This window comes from Littorina saxatilis, linkage group LG17 (assembly GCF_037325665.1).
Source record: "Littorina saxatilis isolate snail1 linkage group LG17, US_GU_Lsax_2.0, whole genome shotgun sequence".
NCBI lineage: Eukaryota > Metazoa > Mollusca > Gastropoda > Littorinimorpha > Littorinidae > Littorina > Littorina saxatilis.
The window spans coordinates 64,367,695-64,387,724 of NC_090261.1; the positions used below are offsets into that span (position 1 = coordinate 64,367,695).

At 42.8% G+C, this 20,030-nt stretch overlaps 1 protein-coding gene and 1 long non-coding RNA gene across 3 annotated transcripts in view; one reads left to right on the top strand and one right to left on the bottom strand.

Moving 5' to 3' along the window:
* Positions 1-20,030, bottom strand: part of LOC138952121 (transmembrane protein 179-like) — a 48,834-nt gene that overhangs the window by 9,208 nt on the left and 19,596 nt on the right. The gene's annotated exons all lie outside the window — the stretch shown is intronic.
* The window catches only part of LOC138952124 (uncharacterized), a 41,790-nt gene continuing 28,689 nt past the window's right edge, over positions 6,930-20,030 (top strand). Inside the window, exon 1 of the long non-coding RNA XR_011451306.1 lies at positions 6,930-7,151. This is a non-coding gene — a long non-coding RNA (uncharacterized lncRNA). The remainder of the gene's footprint in view (positions 7,152-20,030) is intronic.

A 20,030-nucleotide genomic window follows, 5' to 3' on the forward strand; every position in this document is an offset into this window, starting at 1 on the left:
AAAGGCTGACATATAGTCCTATTTAATTAGTTTAATTACTTCCAGGGCTTTTTCCATCGTTGCGGGGATGTATAAATTAAGCTTCCTGCAAAGTTTTAGGTTTGAAGTCCTTACCAATTACGAGAAATAATTAATTCTTTATTGCATTGTTTAGCAACAGTTCTCCAGGACTTGGGCTATTTTTAGACCGTTGACGTCACTTCGTGACGTTTCGTAAACCAAAGATGGCGTCGGAGACAGTCAAAGCGCGGTTGCGTGGACTCCTTGCTTCATCACCACGCAGCACCAGCGCTGGGTCGCGCCGAAAGAAAGATTGTTTTCGTCAGAGGCCCATCGTTTCAAATTGAGAACCAAGTACGAGGGGATACTGAACTCGCCAAAGTTTTGCTGGACACGTGAGTACATAGGCCTATTAGAAAATTAGATGTACTTGTAGCTTGTCAGCTGAAGCCTGGGGCCTTATTCTTGCGAATATGTGCTGTGAGAGATCGTATATTTCCGCCAGCGCAATTTCCGGAAAACATCCACTTTCACTTTGAGACTGTTCTGTTTACGTTCGACACTATCAACACCACTTTGCAATACTGAAATAATTTGTTCTGTGTTCCAAAGCTACAACCAATCGTTATTATATCCCCTTAGGTACCGTTTTATAACATTATTGGCACATGTAAACAATATGAATTAATTAATGGGGCGTTAAGCAAACAAACAAACAAACCAAATTAATTCATGAACGTTACGAATATGGCAGCCTTTAAGGCGAGTTTAAAACCTCTTTGGAAGTTTATCGTTTGACCGACTGGAAGCTTTCTGTCTCACTGGAACACCGTGACTGACTGGAAGCTTTCTGTCTCACTGGAACACCGTGACTGACTGGAAGCTTTCTGTCTCACTGGAACACCGTGACCGACTGGAAGCTTTCTGTCTCACTGGAACACCGTGACTGACTGGAAGCTTTCTGTCTCACTGGAACACCGTGACTGACTGGAAGCTTTCTGTCTCACTGGAACACCGTGACTGACTGGAAGCTTTCTGTCTCACTGGAACACCGTGACTGACTGGAAGCTTTCTGTCTCACTGGAACACCGTGACTGACTGGAAGCTTTCTGTCTCACTGGAACACCGTGACTGACTGGAAGCTTTCTGTCTCACTGGAACACCGTGACTGACTGGAAGCTTTCTGTCTCACTGGAACACCGTGACCGACTGGAAGCTTTCTGTCTCACTGGAACACCGTGACTGACTGGAAGCTTTCTGTCTCACTGGAACACCGTGACTGACTGGAAGCTTTCTGTCTCACTGGAACACCGTGACTGACTGGAAGCTTTCTGTCTCACTGGAACACCGTTGCTGGGAACAATTAACAAGTCGCGTAAGGCGAAAATACAACATTTAGTCAAGTAGCTGTCGAACTCACAGAATGAAACTGAACGCAATGCAACGCAGCAAGACCGTATACTCGTAGCATCGTCAGTCCACCGCTCATGGCAAAGGCAGTGAAATTGACAAGAAGAGCGGGGTAGTAGTTGCGCTCAGAAGGATAGCACGCTTTTCTGTACCTCTCTTCGTTTTAACTTTCTGAGCGTGTTTTCAATCCAAACATATCATATCTATATGTTTTTGGTATCAAGAACCGACAAGGAATAAGATGAAAGTGTTTTTAAATTGATTTCGAAAATTTAATTTTGATCATAATTTTTATATTTTTAATTTTCGGAGCTTGTTTTTAATCCAAATATAACATATTTATATGTTTTTGGAATCAGAAAATGATGGAGAATAAGATGAACGTAAATTTGGATCGTTTTATAAAATTTTCAGATTTTTAATGACCAAAGTCATTAATTAATTTTTAAGCCACCAAGCTGAAATGCAATACCGAAGTCCGGGCTTCGTCGGAGATTACTTGACCAAAATTTCAACCAATTTGGTTGAAAAATGAGAGCGTGACAGTGCCCCCTCAACTTTCACGAAAAGCCGGATATGACGTCATCAAAGACATTTATCAAAAAGATGAAAAAAGTCTGAGGATATCATACCCAGGAACTCTCATGTCAAATTTCCTAAAGATCGGTCCAGTAGTTTAGTCTGAATCGCTCTACACACACACACAGACAGACAGACAGACACACACACACACATACACCACGACCCTCGTCTCGATTCCCCCCTCTATGTTAAAACATTTAGTCAAAACTTGACTAAATGTAAAAAGTAAGTTCCTTCTCATAAGGATAAGAGTTAAGTGTTGTGCTTTAAAAACATTTTGCAAAGGTAAGATAAGATACAAGAATGACACGGGCACTGAACGAAGGTGCACGCTCAAAACCGCCAACACCCGAACACGCTACCACCATTCCCTGATGTGCTACCCAACAAGGCACCCTTGTGAAATAATGTCCCCTCGTGCAGCTCGTTAGTGTTGAAACTTGCCATGTGTTACGGTAGGTGAACCGATCGACGAGGAAAAACTCAAGTGCCGGCTAATATATGATTTGAGTTTCAAGAGGTGCTCAGACATGCAGGAAACGGAACGGAAAGTGACTAGGTGAGAACCAGTCATCAAGCAGGAAGGAACACGAACAGTGATATTTTTCTGATTTCGAGTAGCCGTCAGTAATTAACCTCCTCGACCAGCACTGACTCTCTCTCTCCCTCTCTCTCTCTCTCTCTCTCTCTCTCTCTCTCTCTCTCTCTCTCTCTCTCTCTCTCTCTCTCTCTCTCTCTCTCTCTCTCTCTCTCTCTCTCAGTCTCTCTCTCTCTCTCTCCTCTCTCTCTCTCTCTCTCTCTCTCTGTCAATTGCTCTAGTAAAACAAACACACACACACACACACACGCACACACACACACACACACACACACATCGGGTAACTTTCCTTTCATGGGGACAATTTAGGTGTAAAGACTACTTTTTCAACTTTGCATATTTACCCCCAAAAAAACTTAGGCTCTGTCTTTCAAGATATATCTCATCTCCCAAAAATTCCATACACTAGACCTAACATGAGGATCAAAACGCTTTTTACGGTGATGCAGACACTTCTTAGCAACGCAGCTCTTTCCTGGCAACGCATCTATTTCGGCTTGCGACGCAGCCCCGTCCTCGTACCTAGTTCTCTCCCCTGGCTGGTCAGTATTGCCGAGATGCAGAGATATTACCGTTACAAGATGGAACACATCGCACCACGTTGTCTTGTCATTTGCGTTCCCTGGCAACTACATTTCTTTGTATCTTGCAACACGTGAACATTATGACCACAACTTACGCTAATAGAGCAAAGAAACACCATTCGTGTTTAAAATTAAAGCAGGTCAATTCTATACAAAAAAAATCGTACATTATCTCTTTGTGTTGTGAGAAGGAAATTCAAGGATGAGAGGATGAGGTGTTTTGTCTTCAGGACTTTTTACCATTAGTCATTTTATCACTGGACAAAAGGCCTATCCAGATGTTTCCATAACATTTTATTCACACAAAAAAAGATGTATTTGTGCTTTTGTGTGTCGAAAAAATGCTTGTAAAAAAAACAATGACCCATTTTTTGTCTTGATCTAGAATTGAGAAAGACCAAAACAGCTTCAACATTCGGTGATGAATCTTTCACTGTTTTTAGGCCTATTTGCACTATGACTATGGTAGACTGTGACACCTCGGTAAACCGCGTTAAAGACAAAGAGAAGTACTTTGTTACTCATTTTCATCAGTCAACACCGTCAGCCAGAGACGACATCCCAATGACAAGGGCGTATTACCTAACCTGTCGCGTTGACTGCCGACATTCCACTGTCTAGAAAGGTGTAAACCGTCAACAATCGTGTGTTGGGATGACGCAATGCTTTTAAACGTTCCCGCCTCATTTTGCCAATGTTACCCATTACTCATTCGCTCTATTAATCCATAGCCCTCGTTAACTCGACTACACCTCCACCCGAACCTTCCCCCCCCCCCCCCCCCATCCACCGGCCCCTCTCGGTCCCACCCCCTCCCTCACACACACCCTCTCTATTCACTTTCACGCTTAAAATGGAAACGCCCGCTTGTCCCTTTCAATCTGTTTTTAACCAAACGCCTTTTTCAGCACTTTTCAAAACGCTGTCCCTGTGTTTCAAAAGGCGTACACCTCGTAACGTTGTAGGATAATAACAGGTTTGCCGCTGAAAAGAAAAACAGACACACCATCAAAGGCAGATATGCATAATGCACAAACACTGTACGAAGCGAAATTGTTAAAGATATTCTCCCTGACTGTGATTAGTGGACATCGGACATCTTCTAAACAAGCTTGTTGTTGTTGTTGTTGTTGTTGTTGTTGTTGTTGTTGTTGTTGTTGTTGTTGTTGTTGTGACAAAACCACCTTGTCGGCCTCTTCAAAGGCTTCACTTTTCAGAAAACGTCATGGGATTGTGTGTGGTTTTTAGAGGGGGAATCGAGACGAGGGTCGTGGTGTATGTGTGTGTGTCTGTCTGTGCGTGTGTGTATGTAGAGCGATTCAGACCAAACTACTGGACCGATCTTTATGAAATTTGACATGAGAGTTCCTGGGTATGATATCCCCGGACGGGTTTTTTTTTCTTTTTTTCGATAAATACTTTTGATGACGTCATATCCGGCTTTTTGTAAAAGTTGAGGCGGCACTGTCACACCCTCATTTTTCAATCAAATTGATTGAAATTTTTGTAAAGCAATCTTCGATGAAGGCCGGACTTCGGTATTGCATTTAAGCTTGGTGGCTTAAAAATTAATTACATGAAGGCCGGCTGTAGTGATAGACCCATATAGTGATAGTCCGGCTGTAGTAATAGAATGTCTGGGTCCCGGTCCCAGTTGTTCATGTTCTTTGTAAATTTAGTCCGGTTGTAGTGATATTTTTCAGTCCGGATATAGTGATAGTCCGCTTGTAGTGATACTATTTTCAAGTCCCGGGGAAGCTAAAGTCCGGCTGTATAACGATAATGTTCGAGAGTAATCTCCCTTTACCAAAATGGCGAGCAAAAGCTAGCCACGCACTGTGCTTACCCTGAAGCGGAAAATTGATCTGACACTTTTTCATTTAACCCTTATTTCTAAGTGGCCCTTCTCTCTCTCTCTCTCTCTCTCTCTCTCTCTCTCTCTCTCTCTCTCTCTCTCTCTCTCTAAAACACACACACACACATGCACGCACGCACGCACACACACACACACACACCGGCTGTTGAACTGCCAGGACGGGGGTAGGTTAATACAGGACATTTGCAAGCCTGACAAAGACGACAGAAGAAACGTCACAAAACGAAATCAATAGTGGTTCCAAAATCACCTTGTTACTGCCTTGAGGCTAGTTTACCAAATGTGCCGCCGCATGTAGCAATAAAAGCTTTGAAGATATCACTACAACTACAAGCGATTGGCCGGATGTAGTGATAAAACTTACAAAAATATCACTATAACAGGACGTCCGGATGTAGTGATAAAACCTACAAAAAGATTGATCACTATAACCGGACGTCCGGATGTAGTGATAAAACCTACAAAAATATCACTATAACCGGACGTCCGGATGTAGTGATAAAACCTACAAAAAATATCACTATAACCGGACGTCCGGATGTAGTGATAAAACCTACAAAAATATCACTATAACCGGACGTCCTGGTGTAATGATAGTCCGGATGTAGTGATAAAAAAATTTGGTCCCGAGGGCTATCACTACATCCGGACTTCACTGTAATGACTTTGGTCATTCAAAATCTGAAAATTGTAATAATTTGTTTTTTATATAAAACGATCCAAATTTACGTTCATCTTATTCTACATCATTTCCTGATTCCAAAAACATATAAATATGTTATATTTGGATTAAAGACAAGCACTGAAAATTAAAAATATAAAAATTATGATCAAAATTAAATTTCCGAAATCAATTTAAAAACAATTTCATCTTATTCCTTGTCGGTTTCTGATTCCAAAAACATATAGATATGATATGTTTGGATTAAAAACACGCTCAGAAAGTTAAAACGAAGAGAGGTACAGAAAAGCGTGCTATGCAGCACAGCGAAACCACTACCGCGTTGAACAGGCTCATCAGTTTCACTCCGTTTTGCACAAGCGGCGGACTACGGTCATTGTGAAAAAAATGCAGTGCGTTCAGTTTCATTTTGTGAGTTCCACAGCTTGACTAAATGTAGTAATTTCGCCTTACGCGACTTGTTTTTTCTCCTGCGAATAATTGGACTTCAGGAACAATAAGCATTAACAAGTTTTCTTTAAAAAAACCCACTAGATCTCAGGTTTGCCGGCATGATTTGATGTCAGAGGCATAATAAATACATGTTTTTAATTTTGCAAAGGCGTGCATTTCCATTGTGGCAAAAGCTTGTCCTGTACAACACGAAACGAACAGAAAAGAAGGCTGCCATGACCCAAAAAAGCACCCTTCATGCCACTGGTTCCTATGTCACATACAAAACTGAAATTATGTCAAATAAAAAATACTTTTCGGGGGAAAAAAGTCAGCTTTGTCAAGATCCAACCAAACCAGCGATTCGACTTACCGTGTAGGTTTTGTGAAGGAGTCGTCTCGGGTGACTGATATAATTTCTGGTCATTGTCATTGGACACTGAGTTAGAGAACAGTAAAGGGTGATTATCTGGCCGACCCCCAACTCCTTGGTCTATGGCCCTCCCAACTCCCATCCCCACCCATTGCCTATGTATATCTGTCTACTGTGGTTTGAACTGTATTTCCCAAAAAGAGGCTCAAAATAGATTGAGAGATTTGTTTACAAAGACCCAGTATAAAATGTCACCTGAGTCAGTGTAGGCCTAAAAAGTGCACAGCTTTTGTTGTGCACGTGTCGACGTAGATCAAACCCATCGTGCAACATGTCGTTTCCACCTGAACGGCGGTATTGACTCAGTGCACGTATTGCACAATGGGTGGTGCACGGCTGTATGTCACAGCTAGGCAAACACACAGTGGCGTTTACGACATTCATTAACAAGCTAAAAAGAGGATTGGACAGTCTCTGTCTGGCTTAATGTTGCTACTAAATCGATCCTGATGTACTGACGCAAAGAGCGGCCTTCTGTTGTCGGTTGGCACAAGACAGTTGCAACGAAGTCTCTCCTGTCTGTTGCCAAGTTTCTTCGATCTGTGCCTTTAAAGGTCAGGGGTATTCAGTCCTTTATTCTGTTCTTCTGATTGTTGATTGCAGTGTTTGTCTTTTTGTGATTGTCGATGAATGTATACCTTTCAATCCTTTCTGATGTAATGTGTCGTAGCAACTCTCTCTCTCTCTCTCTCTCTCTCTCTCTCTCTCTCTCTCTCTCTCTCTCTCTCTCTCTCTCTCTCTCTCTCTCTCTCTCTCAGTGACCCCCTCTCAGTGACCCCCCTCTCTCTCTCTCCCTCTCTCTCTCTCTCAGTGACCCCCTGTCAGTGACCCCCTCTCTCTCAGTGACCCCCTCTCAGTGACCCCCTCTCTCTCTCTCTCTCTCAGTGACCCCCTCTCAGTGACCCCCTCTCTCTCTCTCTCAGTGACCCCCTCTCAGTGACCCCCTCTCTCTCTCTCTCTCTCTCTCTCTCTCTCTCTCTCTCTCTCAGCTGAGTTACCTAATATTAATATTAAAATGCTTTCTTGATGCTTGAGTCCGTGAATTTAAGTTTCTTCCTTGACACTTCAATTAAAATATAATATTTTCTGAGAAATCTGATTAGGCGGATAAAGTTACTTCAAACGACATTTTTCCCGCCTGTCTGTGGGTGTGTATGCTACCGTCAGTCAGCTAGGCATATCTGTTATTCATAAATAATTCCGACAGTAATTAAACAGTAGGTTATACAAAGCTCAAGACAGTAACACTGTGTTACGGGCAAACCTTCAAATAGACGACAGAAGCTACATCGCTTGGCGGACAGGTAGCTGTAACGTGAACAGGTTGAAGACGATTAGCAACTACTGAACGAGACAAACCAGACGGCGAGTCTCCACCTTGCATACATACACACAACATGGCGCAGGCCTTATAAACAAGTCGCTCGAGCGACATCTGTTGACTGTAGTCTTGTACGACTCTACCTTTGTCAAACGATGGTTGAATGGTGTTAGGTGTTACGACTCTACCTTTGTCAAACGATGGTTGAATGGTGTTAGGTGTTACGACTCTACCTTTGTCAAACGATGGTTGAATGGTGTTAGGTGTTACGACTCTACCTTTGTCAAACGATGGTTGAATGGTGTTAGGTGTTACGACTCTACCTTTGTCAAACGATGGTTGAATGGTGTTAGGTGTTACGACTCTACCTTTGTCAAACGATGGTTGAATGGTGTTAGGTGTTACGACTCTACCTTTGTCAAACGATGGTTGAATGGTGTTAGGTGTTACGACTCTACCTTTGTCAAACGATGGTTGAATGGTGTTAGGTGTTTTTTTCTCGTTTGTTGGGGCACAAAGTATAATGTGTTGCAGTGTACATCGCATTCTTATATTTCCAGTTTGTGCGGCCAAATCCTGAGGCGTGGTTATGAGGAAAACAGTTAATGCAAACTCTCTCTCTCTCTCTCTCTCTCTCTCTCTCTCTCTCTCTCTCTCTCTCTCTCTCTCTCTCTCTCTCTCTCTCTCACTCTCTCTCTCTCTCTCTCTTTCTCTCTCTCTCCCTCACACACACACACAGACAGACACACACACTCACATACCTTTTCTCTCTCACACACACACACACACACACACACACACACACACACACACACACACACACACACACACGATAGAGATAGAGTTAGAGAGAATTGAATTGAATTGAAGAAAGAGATAGAGAGAGAAAGTGAGAGACAAAGAGAGCCGGTAGAGACAGATACAGGGAGACAGATCGATTTAAAAGCGAACTGATTAAGCCTGAAGTTTGGTTCTTTACTGAGTTTGGCTCAGAAGCTTGATTTTCAGGGAGAACCCCCGAAGTTTGACACGAATCACAGAGGGACATTGTGTGTTTTTTCCGTAGGTTGAACCAGGAAGCAGGTAGAGAATAGAGTAGGGTTGGCCCCCGCCAGGTTAAACCAGTGAATCACGCGTCAGGCGTGTAATTGTAACGACGGACAGGTAATCGGTACGACGGGCATGTAATCGGTACGGCGGACAGGTAATCAAAACTGTACAGTGTTCGCCACTAAATCCAGGGGGGAAGCATCTGTTTCAAAGTCACACACCTGACCAGGTAAACAGTCCTGGAAGTGACAATAAAGCCCACCAGGATGTGAGCATCCTCCACCCCGGACCCTTGTCACGGGTTACCAGCCTGACAGCTCTCTGCGCACAGCGGCACCCCGGACCCTTGTCACGGGTTACCAGCCTGACAGCTCTCTGCGCACAGCGGCACCCCGGACCCTTGTCACGGGTTACCAGCCTGACAGCTCTCTGCGCACAGCGGCACCCCGGACCCTTGTCACGGGTTACCAGCCTGACAGCTCTCTGCGCACAGCGGCACTGTTTGATCCCTGTGCTGTCAATCTGCCAAATCTATTCAACCCGAACAAAGCATCTCTACTCAGGAATCAGTCAAGATGTTCGGTAGACTTTTGGCGTGTGTCCAAGTGACACGATGCTCTTACCACATGTAAAAGCCCGGAGCCATCTGTGGGGGTTTACATGGAGGTTTACACGAAAAGGAAGACTGCTTTAAACAGTCGACACTAAAAGGTTCATTGCACGAGGATCAAGTGCTTATAATCAGGGGTAGCACGCACCAGGAAAAAGACACACAACAACTGGGCGTTTTATAAGGCAATAAAAAAGACTGAAAATGTTTAAAACAAAAAAGGTCTCTGGTATCTGTTTCAAAAAAATCGAGAATAATTAGAAGGGCAAAGCACTAATGACTCACGGTTTGTAACTTGCTAATCGTGACGAAAGGTTAAGTTGAGCGACAGTGATCAGCTAAGGAAGCACTCAGATCCTCAAGACTGACTGTGTGTCTGTCTCTATTATGTGCTTGTGATTGTGTCTGCATACATGCGTGTGTGTGGGCCACGGTGTGTGTGTGTGTGTGTGTGTGCAGTGTGTCACGGTGTGTGTGTGTGTGTGTGTGAGAGAGAGAGAGAGAGAGAGAGAGAGAGAGAGAGAGAGAGAGAGAGAGAGAGATTATGCGTGTCTGTGTGCGTGCGTGTGCGTTGACGCATATATATGACTCCACAAAACACAACCTAACTCCTGCTGTTGTAGTTTTGACTTTGCCCTCAAAACTCTGAGCGGAGCATGATAGTGAAGAACACTTTCCTTCACGTGACGTCATGGTCCAGAAACGCTGTGTTTGTTGGGCGCAGCGAAATGTGTGTGCTGAGACAAAGCCAACGTGCGAGACGAGCTGTTTGTCTTTCTCATTGCCCGTCTTTGGAACCCCCACCCCACCCCCGCCTTTTCCTCCCATTCCCGCCGTCCACCTCAAACAACCTCCTTGTGTTGGTTTAGGGCAACTGCCCACCCCAAGCGTCCAGGTCTTTTTATTTTTCCCTCTGCGTAACTCTGCGGCGCATCAAACTGCAGGTCAGGTCGAATCCCAAGCAATTGCGAGTAAAACAACTTTGAAAAAAACCCACGAACAAACAAACAAACACACACAACCAGAAAGTCAGTCATTCTCAGCAACAAAAATCATCAGAAATATTGTCGAAACCAGACAAAGCAAGCGTTTGTTTTGTTCCAAATATTCCTTACGCCATTGAATCGGATTTGGTCCTGTTGCTGTAAGCAGCATGCAAGAATAGATTGTGCTGCATGCTGTGGTCATCGGATGTCATGTGTCAGCTTGAGGGCTCAGCGGGCAAAGTTTGAATCCTTTCTTCACAAAGAACGGGGTTGAACTGGTGGGGAAACAAGAAGGCAAGCACACCGTCATGTGTTGGAGCAAGTCTGACAATAATTCGAGTTGTGAACGACAAAACTCAGTTCAAGATTGGTGCATATCAGACAACAAGCCAAATAAAACCAACAGAAACACAAATAACACATGAAGGACACAGAAATTGGAATTTCAACCGCATTAAAGCTATTACAATAAGTACAGATTTCTCACTCTTTTATTTTTATTCTGTTACAACTATGACAGATGCTATTCCTTGAATTAATACGAACCAAACGTACAGAAAGAGAGACAGATATAGACACATAACTGATACCGACAGTCAAAGTGTTACAAAGGGAGGTAAGCGCTCTAAGTGCATACAACATGTGTAATGGAGTAAGTGAGAGCTATGCGGAACCAGGGTCCTGGCACCTGAGATAAGAACAACCATTGAAATGATCAAGCGACTTCTATCCTCTTTTACATAGCGCTCTGCCTCATCTGTTTAAATTGTTACAACGGGAAGCAAGTAGGGCTCTTCTCACGAAGAAATGACCTGTTTAAACTGTTACAAAGGGAAGCAAGTAGGGCTCTTCTCACCAAGAAATGACCTGTTAGAAACCCGACAGAGGACACCTTATTTCCAACAGTGTGATGTCTTCTTGGCTTAGTTAGTCGGCTTTTGTGCATTTCAGTTGTGCAGATGGTAACGCAGACCCCAGTTAGGGTGTCACATTTTTCCAGCACAATACAAATAGCTTAGTCTCGTCACAGAACTTGGCTTTATTCATTTCTTGATACCTTTTACTTAGTCGCGATCACGCGTGAAATTCGTGTAAGACATACTTCTAGTCATATTCTGTCCTATATTCTGTCCTACTTTCTTCTATTCTATTCATCATTGATTGTCCAAGGCACCGTGCTTGACGAATTGTTGACTAGCGTATAGTTGGCCCAGAGAGGCTAATGAAATTACGTTGTAGGGTCATTAATAACTGAGTGAACATTAAAAACATTATGTTTCTGCTCGATCTCGGAGAAAAAGAGAGAGTGGGGAGTGAGACAGAGTGATAGAAAGACAGGTAGAGAGAGAGGGACAGACGGAGACAGGAGTAGAGACAAACAAACAAACAGGCAGACAGACAGACAGACAGATAGAGACAGAGGGAGAGAAACAGGCAGATGTAGAGAGAGGGGGGGGAGAGAAAGAGAACTAAAGAGAGAGACAGACACAGAAAGAGAGAGAGAAAGAGAGCGAGAGAGAGAAAAAGAGAGAGAACGAATGAACAAATGGTTTACTGCGTAGGCCGGAGGCCCATTGCAAGAGAAGTAACAGTGGGGTTGGGAAGTCAACAAAAACTCGAACAAATACACAATACAAGGAACGTCCGTCTGTTGGAATATCGCGTAGCGGATTCTGTATCGCGTTCAGTGTCTTTTGTATGAAAAGGAGAGAGAGAGAGAGAGAGAGAGAGAGAGAGAGAGAGAGAGAGAGAGAGAGAAAGAGAGAGAGAAATTAAAGAGAGAGAGAGAGAAGAGAGAGAGAGAGAGAGAGAGAGAGAGAGAGAGAGAATGCAAGAGAGAGAAAGAAAAAGAGAGAGATTAGTTCTACTGTACGTTATCCTGGATTGTATTTCTTTAAAAAAAAAATTAAATCAGTTTTGTGTTTTTATGCCACCTCCGTCATCCTTTGAAACAGCTGCCAGCAAGTTTCAACTTTGTTCACCCAAATAAGCCGTGAATAGAGACACGGCATGCAGGCTCACATCCTGAGCGAGTTTTAGCGTCAACTAAGGTGACTCGAGTCGAACCGGAGGTCGCAAAAACTCGGTCCGGTACGACTGGAGTGACGTCACCGGTTAACCAACTTTCAACCTTGCTTCCTGCGTAGGGTCTCTCCAGTTCCAAGATGGCTGCCAAGGCGAGGTGAGAAACTTCTGCAAATATTTTTTGACAAAGTTACGGATTGTGAGAAGACATTTGTTGTAAATCACTTAGCCTTTCAAAAATTAAGGATACTGGGTTGGATACTGTCTTGGTTTTAATGCATTTTATTTTAGCAGTGATGTTTATTTTGGGAAGAAATGAGGTCAACAGGAGTTTGGGTGCGATTTCGGCTCAAATGTACTTTAGTGCCCTGAACTTTTACCCGGCTGTTTTGCGCTCGATTTTCACGCTCACTTCTTCATTGACGTTCGAATCGATAGTTCGATGTTTTGGCATTACATTCACATCAACAATAAAACAGTACTGCTTGTTCATCATCGTCGTCCATCAACTCTCCACAACAGTAAATCCGTAACGCGCTTGTCGCCATCTTGTTGCAAGGGACGCGACTGGACACAACCCAACAGCGTTTCCGCGAAGAAAAAAACCAGACATGCGCAGTGACCCTACCGTACCTCAACCCTGTTCCTCGCGAAAACTCGCTCCTTAGCTGCCTGTCCCCCCCATTCGCTGCTGACTCAAGGCGCCCAGTGTCCTGTCCAAATGAAATGTTTTATGAATGGCACGGGGCGTACAAGTTCAATAAACTTGTAGAATGGCGTCCTAACGCAATCCAATAATTCAATGAACTGGCGACAGATTTCTCAGGGCACGCATTATCATACACACTCACGCATACATGAAGATCGCTTTCACTGTCGGCAAGGATGTTGTTTGGTAGTCAGATGTGGACAAAACGTCCAAATTTATTCCAAAACCACACAAAACTTTCCCGTCGACTTTTTGACTTCGGGTGAACGGTAACTCCTAGGATTGTCCCAAAAATTGCAAGAATTGTTAAAACTTGTATGCCCATTTCGGCAAGAAGATTAAATCTTTGCAACATCGATATTCTTAACTCAATTTGACAGCGCTCTCTCTCTCTCTCTCTCTCTCTCTCTCTCACTCTCTCTCTCTCTCTCTCTCTCTCTCTCTCTCTCTCTCTCTCTCTCTCTCTCTCTCTCTCTCTCTCTCTCTCTCTCTCTCTCTCTCTCTCTCTCTCTCCCTCTCCCACACAAGGATCAGTTTTGGGCCCACTTTTATTTTGCATTTACATTAACGATCTACCACTCTATATATCAGACAAGACGGTTATTAATGACCTTTTCGCAGACGACTCGTCTCTTTACACGTCCGGTAAAAGTTTACAATCTATTGAAACCTCTCTTCAAACGAGTTTGAACAACATTATTTGATTGGTGTAAACAAAACTCAATGATTATACACCCAGGCAAAACTAAATGCATGGTGATCACAACACGACAGAAACACCAACTCGCTCCTCTGAATCTTCATCTCAGTTTAAATGAGTCACCCATTGAGCAAGTAACCAGCCATCGTGTTCTCGGGGTCACAAAAGACGCTGAATTAAAGTGGCAGTCCCACCTCAACCGCGTTACCAAAACCTTATCTAAAAACTTGTTCCTTCTCTCCAAATTAAAGCATTACGCTGATACCTCAGCACTCAAGTTGTTTTATTTTGGTCATATTTTACCTCATCTGAATTATGCATCTACACTTTGGGATGGTTGTAGCGATGTTCACTTCAAAAAAGTAAATTCTCTTCACCGTCGCGCAGCTAAACTTATGCCGGGTCCGCAAACATCAACAGAGCAAAAGCTTAGCAGTCTTCATTTTTTATCATTTAAAGATCAGTTATTATTTAATAAGGCGCTTTTAATGTTTAAGGTACAAATAAACGAGACCCCACAGTACATGCGATCATTATTTCAGAAAGCAACAGACAGATATGGCTCAAACAAATTAATTTCCCCACTACCCCGTATTGATTTATATAAAACCAGTTTAGCGTTTTCGGGCTCAACAATTTGGAATTCGCTACCATGTGAGATAAAGGGGTCAAGCACGATTAAACACTTCAAATCGCAGCTTCGCAAATATCTGTTGTCACGAACAGTTACATTCTGAAGCTGTTTCTAGCAAGAATGCATTGCTATCACTAACCTCTATATATTTTGTTGATGATGATAATGATGTCGATGATGATGATGATGATGATGATGATGATGATGATGATGATGATGATGATGAAGTTGTTGTTGTGTGTGTGTGTGTGCGTGTGTGTGTGTATGACTATGTGTGTGTGTGTGTGTGTATGTGTGTGTGCGTGCGTGTGTATGTGTGTGTGCGCATATGTGTGTGTGTGTGTGTGTATGTGTGTGTGCGTGCGTGTGTATGTGTGTGTGCGCATATGTGTATGTGTGTGTGTGTGTGTGTGTGTGTGTATGTATGTATGTGTGAGTGTGTGTGTTGTATTGAGTGCGAACGTGATTGCAGGCATGCGGCGCGCGTGTGTGTGCGAGTCGACTTTTCTTTTCCTTTGTATGATATTGACATACATGTACATTTCAATGTTCTATTATGCATTATGTAGTCGTATAGGTAATGTTGTAATTAGTAATACTGTATGATTGCGATTGACAATTGTCCTTTTATTGTCTTAATTTTTATGTCTTAGTTTAGCAGGGACAGATTGTAAGACTAGGCGTGAGCCTAAAATCTCCATCCTTGAGTAATAAAGTTCGTTCGTTCGTTTGTTCGTTCTCTCTCTCTCTCTCTCTCTCTCTCTCTCTCTCTCTCTCTCTCTCTCTTCTCTCTCTCTCTCTCTCTCTCTCTCTCTCTCTCTCTCTCTCTCTTCTCTCTCTCTCTCTCTCTCTCTCTCTCTCTCTCTCTCTCTCTCTCTCTTGTTTTACAGACTAGTTTTGAAGTAAAAGCGAACCTGAAACCTTCATCTTTAAAGATAAAGATCAATCAATCAATCAATCAATCAATCAATCTATCTATCAGACTTTGACAAAAAATCATGAAGCATACAGGAAAACTGGAACCAGAAAATTGGAAACATGACATCACAAAAAAACTGCAATACAAGCAAATCAACATAAATTTAAAATCTCACATACTGCATGTTTTGCAAAATCATACCTACATGTGTTTGTAAGTTAATCCGATTAGATGATATTGAACATGTTGCATGCAAGCTTTTGTGATACATTGGCGATGCGAAGAAGATGGAGGCAGCAGATGGCACCTTGAAGGTCAAGGTTATTTGGGTGGCAAGATGCTGAGGGTTGAGGTGTAAATTGAGTACGATAGCGTGCATAAAATAATATCTGTATTGGAAGGGGTCGATCTATCTGTCTGTCTGTCTGTCAGTCTGTCTGTCAGTCTGTCTGTCTTACTCTCTGTCTGTCTGTCTGTCTGTCTGTCTCTCTCTCTCTCTCTCTCTCTGTCTCTCTCTGTCTCTCTCTCTCTCTCTCTCTCTCTCTCTCTCTCTCTCTCTCTCTCTCTCTCTCTCTATTACCATTTCAAAAAAGATTAATGTATAATAAAGGTGTTATGATGCATAAAGTGATGTCAGGATATGCACCGGAGACATTACGTGATAATTTTATTTTGAACTATAACAGACTAAAAATCATAACACCGACTCCACGTATTGACCTTTTCAAATCAAGCCTTCTTTATTCAGGTGCGGTCCTATGGAACTCACTGCCTATTTTTCTTAAGCATAAAACAAACACAGACAGCTTCAAAAAAAATTATATGTCGCACATAATGCAACTAAACATGTGCTGAATGGTTCATCAATTCATTTAAAATGTATGTGCATGTTAATCAAAATTATAATAATATGCAGATCTAAATTAAGTTATGTTAAAAATTGACACTTGGAAATTGTACTTAAAATGCAGCATGACAATTTATTTTTTTAAATTTGTATCTGTATATACAGTTATAATGTATTAAGTTTGATGTGATAGTTCTTTGATTATATTGTTTTCTGTTCTTGTTGACCCTATATTAGGGCGAGGGCTGGATGTAAAAAAGCAATATTCTTGCTTATCTATTACCCTCGATAATAAAGATTTTGTCTTGTCTTGTCTTGTCTTGTCTCCCTCCCTCTCTTTCTCTCTCTATCTCTCTATCTCTCTCTCTCTCTCTCTCTCTCTCTCTCTCTCTCTCTCTCTCTCTCTCTCTCTCTCTCTCTCTCCCTCCCCCACAAACAAAGATTTATCTTATCTTACCTTGTCTTATTTTTTATTTCTGTTGATCTTGCAAGCTAGCTGTGTCTCTGCCATATTGAGGTAAGGGGGAGAAAAGAAGGACACCAACAAATATGCTGAGCAACATATCCAGCTAACGTGTGCACAGTTTCAAAAAGAAGCATTCCTTTCAAATAATTAGCATCCATTTCACATAATTATATCACAAGGACTTATTCTTTCCCTGCAATGTCATGTAGGTAGCGTGACGGTCCATAATACTGTAATAAATAATACGTGTCACTGCATGACTCTACCTAGGCCCTCTCTTCCATTTTTTTTTTAACCTTCATACAAGTTGCGCGGGCTCGGAACAGCCAGGTAACGATGACATTCGAGAAAGCATGCAGGTATAAATATGTGTACGTTAGCGTGTGCGTGAGGGGGTCAAGGGGGGGGGGGGGGGGGGGGGGGGGGCTAGAGACAGATTCGTCAAATTCGCCAGAAACTCCCCCCAAATTGTCAGATTAATAGTGTCAGTGTGGGGGGTGGGGGTGATTCAATCTAGTGACAGGCTTAGTGTCATCATGTCTGTCTCTGACGTTTCATTGACAACTTCACAGACTTCGTGTTGCATGCTGGGAGAGAGAGTATTCTGTTGTCCATTTATGTAGGTTATGTACAGATCTCTCGGCCAGTCAGCCTCTCTCTCTCTCTCTCTCTCTCTCTCTCTCTCTCTCTCTCTCTCTCTCTCTCTCTCTCTCTCTGTCTCTCTCTCTGTCTCTCTCTCTCTCTCTCTGTCTCTCTCTCTCTCTCCTCTCTCTCTCTCTGTCTCTCTCTCTCCTCTCTCTCTCTCTCTATCTCTCTCTCTCTATCTCTCCCTCTCTGGTTTCTCTCTGTCTCTGTCTTTTTCTGTCTGTCTCTCTGTCTGTCTCTCTGTCTGTCTGTCTGTCTCTCTCTCTCTCTCTTTCTCTCTCTCTCTCTATCTCTCTCTTCTCCCTCTCTCTCTCTCTCTCTCTCTCTCTCTCTCTCTCTCTCTCTCTCTCTCTCCCTCTCTGGTTTCTGTCTGTCTCTGTCTGTCTCTCTGTCTCTGTCTCTCTGTCTCTGTCTGTCTGTCTCTCTCTCTCTCTTCTCCCTCTCTCTGGTTTCTGTCTGTCTCTGTCTCTCTCTTTCTCTGTCTGTCTGTCTGTCTCTCTCTGTCTGTCTCTCTCTGTCTCTGTCTGTCTCTCTGTCTGTCTCTCTCTCTGTCTCTCTCTGTCTCTGTCTGTCTGTCTCTCTCTCTCTCTCTCTCTCTCTCTCTCTCTCTCTCTCTCTCTCTCTCTCTCTCGTGGGATCGGCTCGTCTCTTTGCACAGAATGATGCGTGTGATGTTTGTCACAAGACATGTATTTCGCAAGACACTTCTACGGGGAAAAGTACAAACCATTAAATTGAACTTTTCGCAATATCTTAGGCAGCTCCTACTTATGAACTTAGCATGTCATCATACTCAGGCAGGCCAAATGTCATCACTAAAGCATTGCTCGTAGTTGCGCGAAAGTGACACGAGAATAGTTTCTTTTCTGGATCAACCAGCAGTGGTTTTTGATACGTATCACTTTAAAAAGAAAACGCTTACCTTGCAATTTTTTGCGCAAACATACGACTGAACTACAATTTCAAACAGGCTCTTGCTCAAAACGTTTCACATTTTAAAATCGTTATTCACAATAAATATGTTCAAACAGTGTCAAGTCAAAACGGTAGGGCTATCATATTCATATATCAAATCTTCGACCTTGAAAAGAAACTATAAAAGAAGGCAACACCTGCGACTTTTTATGATTCAGCAGTAGCGAGGAGTTTAACCTCATTCCTCCCCTCACGCTGTGGAGGTCTTTTTGACTATAATGCTCTCCCTTAGTAGCTGAGATGTTCCCTCTTCTTCACTATAATGCTCTCCCTTAGTAACTGAGATGTTCCCTCTTCTTGACTATAACGCTCTCCCTTGGTAACTGAGATGTTCCGTGTGAGAATGTACACCATGCAGGGATGCGTTACGGGACGCGTGAAATGTGAAATAAAATCTTACAGCTGTACCTGCAGCTTTGAATAACACGCCAAACATTTGTATGGGAAATAGTCTCCGCGCAGACAGACACAATAACATACAGGTGAACTGAATAAAGGCAGATGAAACGCGAAACAACAACAACAACAACAACAACAACAACAACAAAACGACGACGACGACGACAACCGGACGACAATATTGACTCATAAAGGTTGTAAACAGCGAGACATAAACCACCGGAACCAAAACTAAGAGAAGAGATACAATGAAGATGGAGACAGGCATAGCAAGCAAACTTTAGCCTCAACGCCACGTTATTAACGATCGACATTGTTCTCATCCCGTCCTCTCCTGTCCCATTATATATCTGCATGTCCAGATTCATTTGTCTACCTGTCATTTCCATGACAACGCACACGTCCCGCCTCAGTTCCTTTCTACACAGTTTGATGGAGCTCTGACCCCGTGACCTTGGCAAGGGAGGTAAGTGAACAAATACTTGCTGTCATTGAAGCAGACGACTGTGCTTCCTCAGCGGGGAATTCATATCGTCCGCTGTGTCCACAGTCCTTAGAAAACCGCGGAGACAGTGTGTACAGTTGGGCTGTGTTAGAAAGGGAAATTTATCCATTTCATCTTCGTTTGTTATGTTACCCTTTCATCCCGGTGTAGCCTCTTCAGTTATGAGGATTTTGTATCTAAGGCTGTAAGTGTGTAGCCTCTTCAGTTATGATGATTTTGTATCAAAGGCTGTAAGTGTGTAGCCTCTTCGGTTATGATGATTTTGTATCAAAGGCTGTAAGTGTGTAGCCTCTTCAGTTATGATGATTTTGTATCAAAGGCTGTAAGTGTGTAGCCTCTTCAGTTATGATGATTTTGTATCAAAGGCTGTAAGTGTGTAGCCTCTTCAGTTATGATGATTTTGTATCAAAGGCTGTAAGTGTGTAGCCTCTTCAGTTATGATGATTTTGTATCAAAGGCTGTAAGGGTGTAGCCTCTTCAGTTATGATGATTTTGTATCAAAGGCTGTAAGGGTGTAGCCTTTTCAGTTATGATGATTGTGTATCAAAGGCTGTAAGGGTGTAGCCTCTTCAGTTATGATGATTTTGTATCAAAGGCTGTAAGTGTGTAGCCTCTTCAGTTATGATGATTTTGTATCAAAGG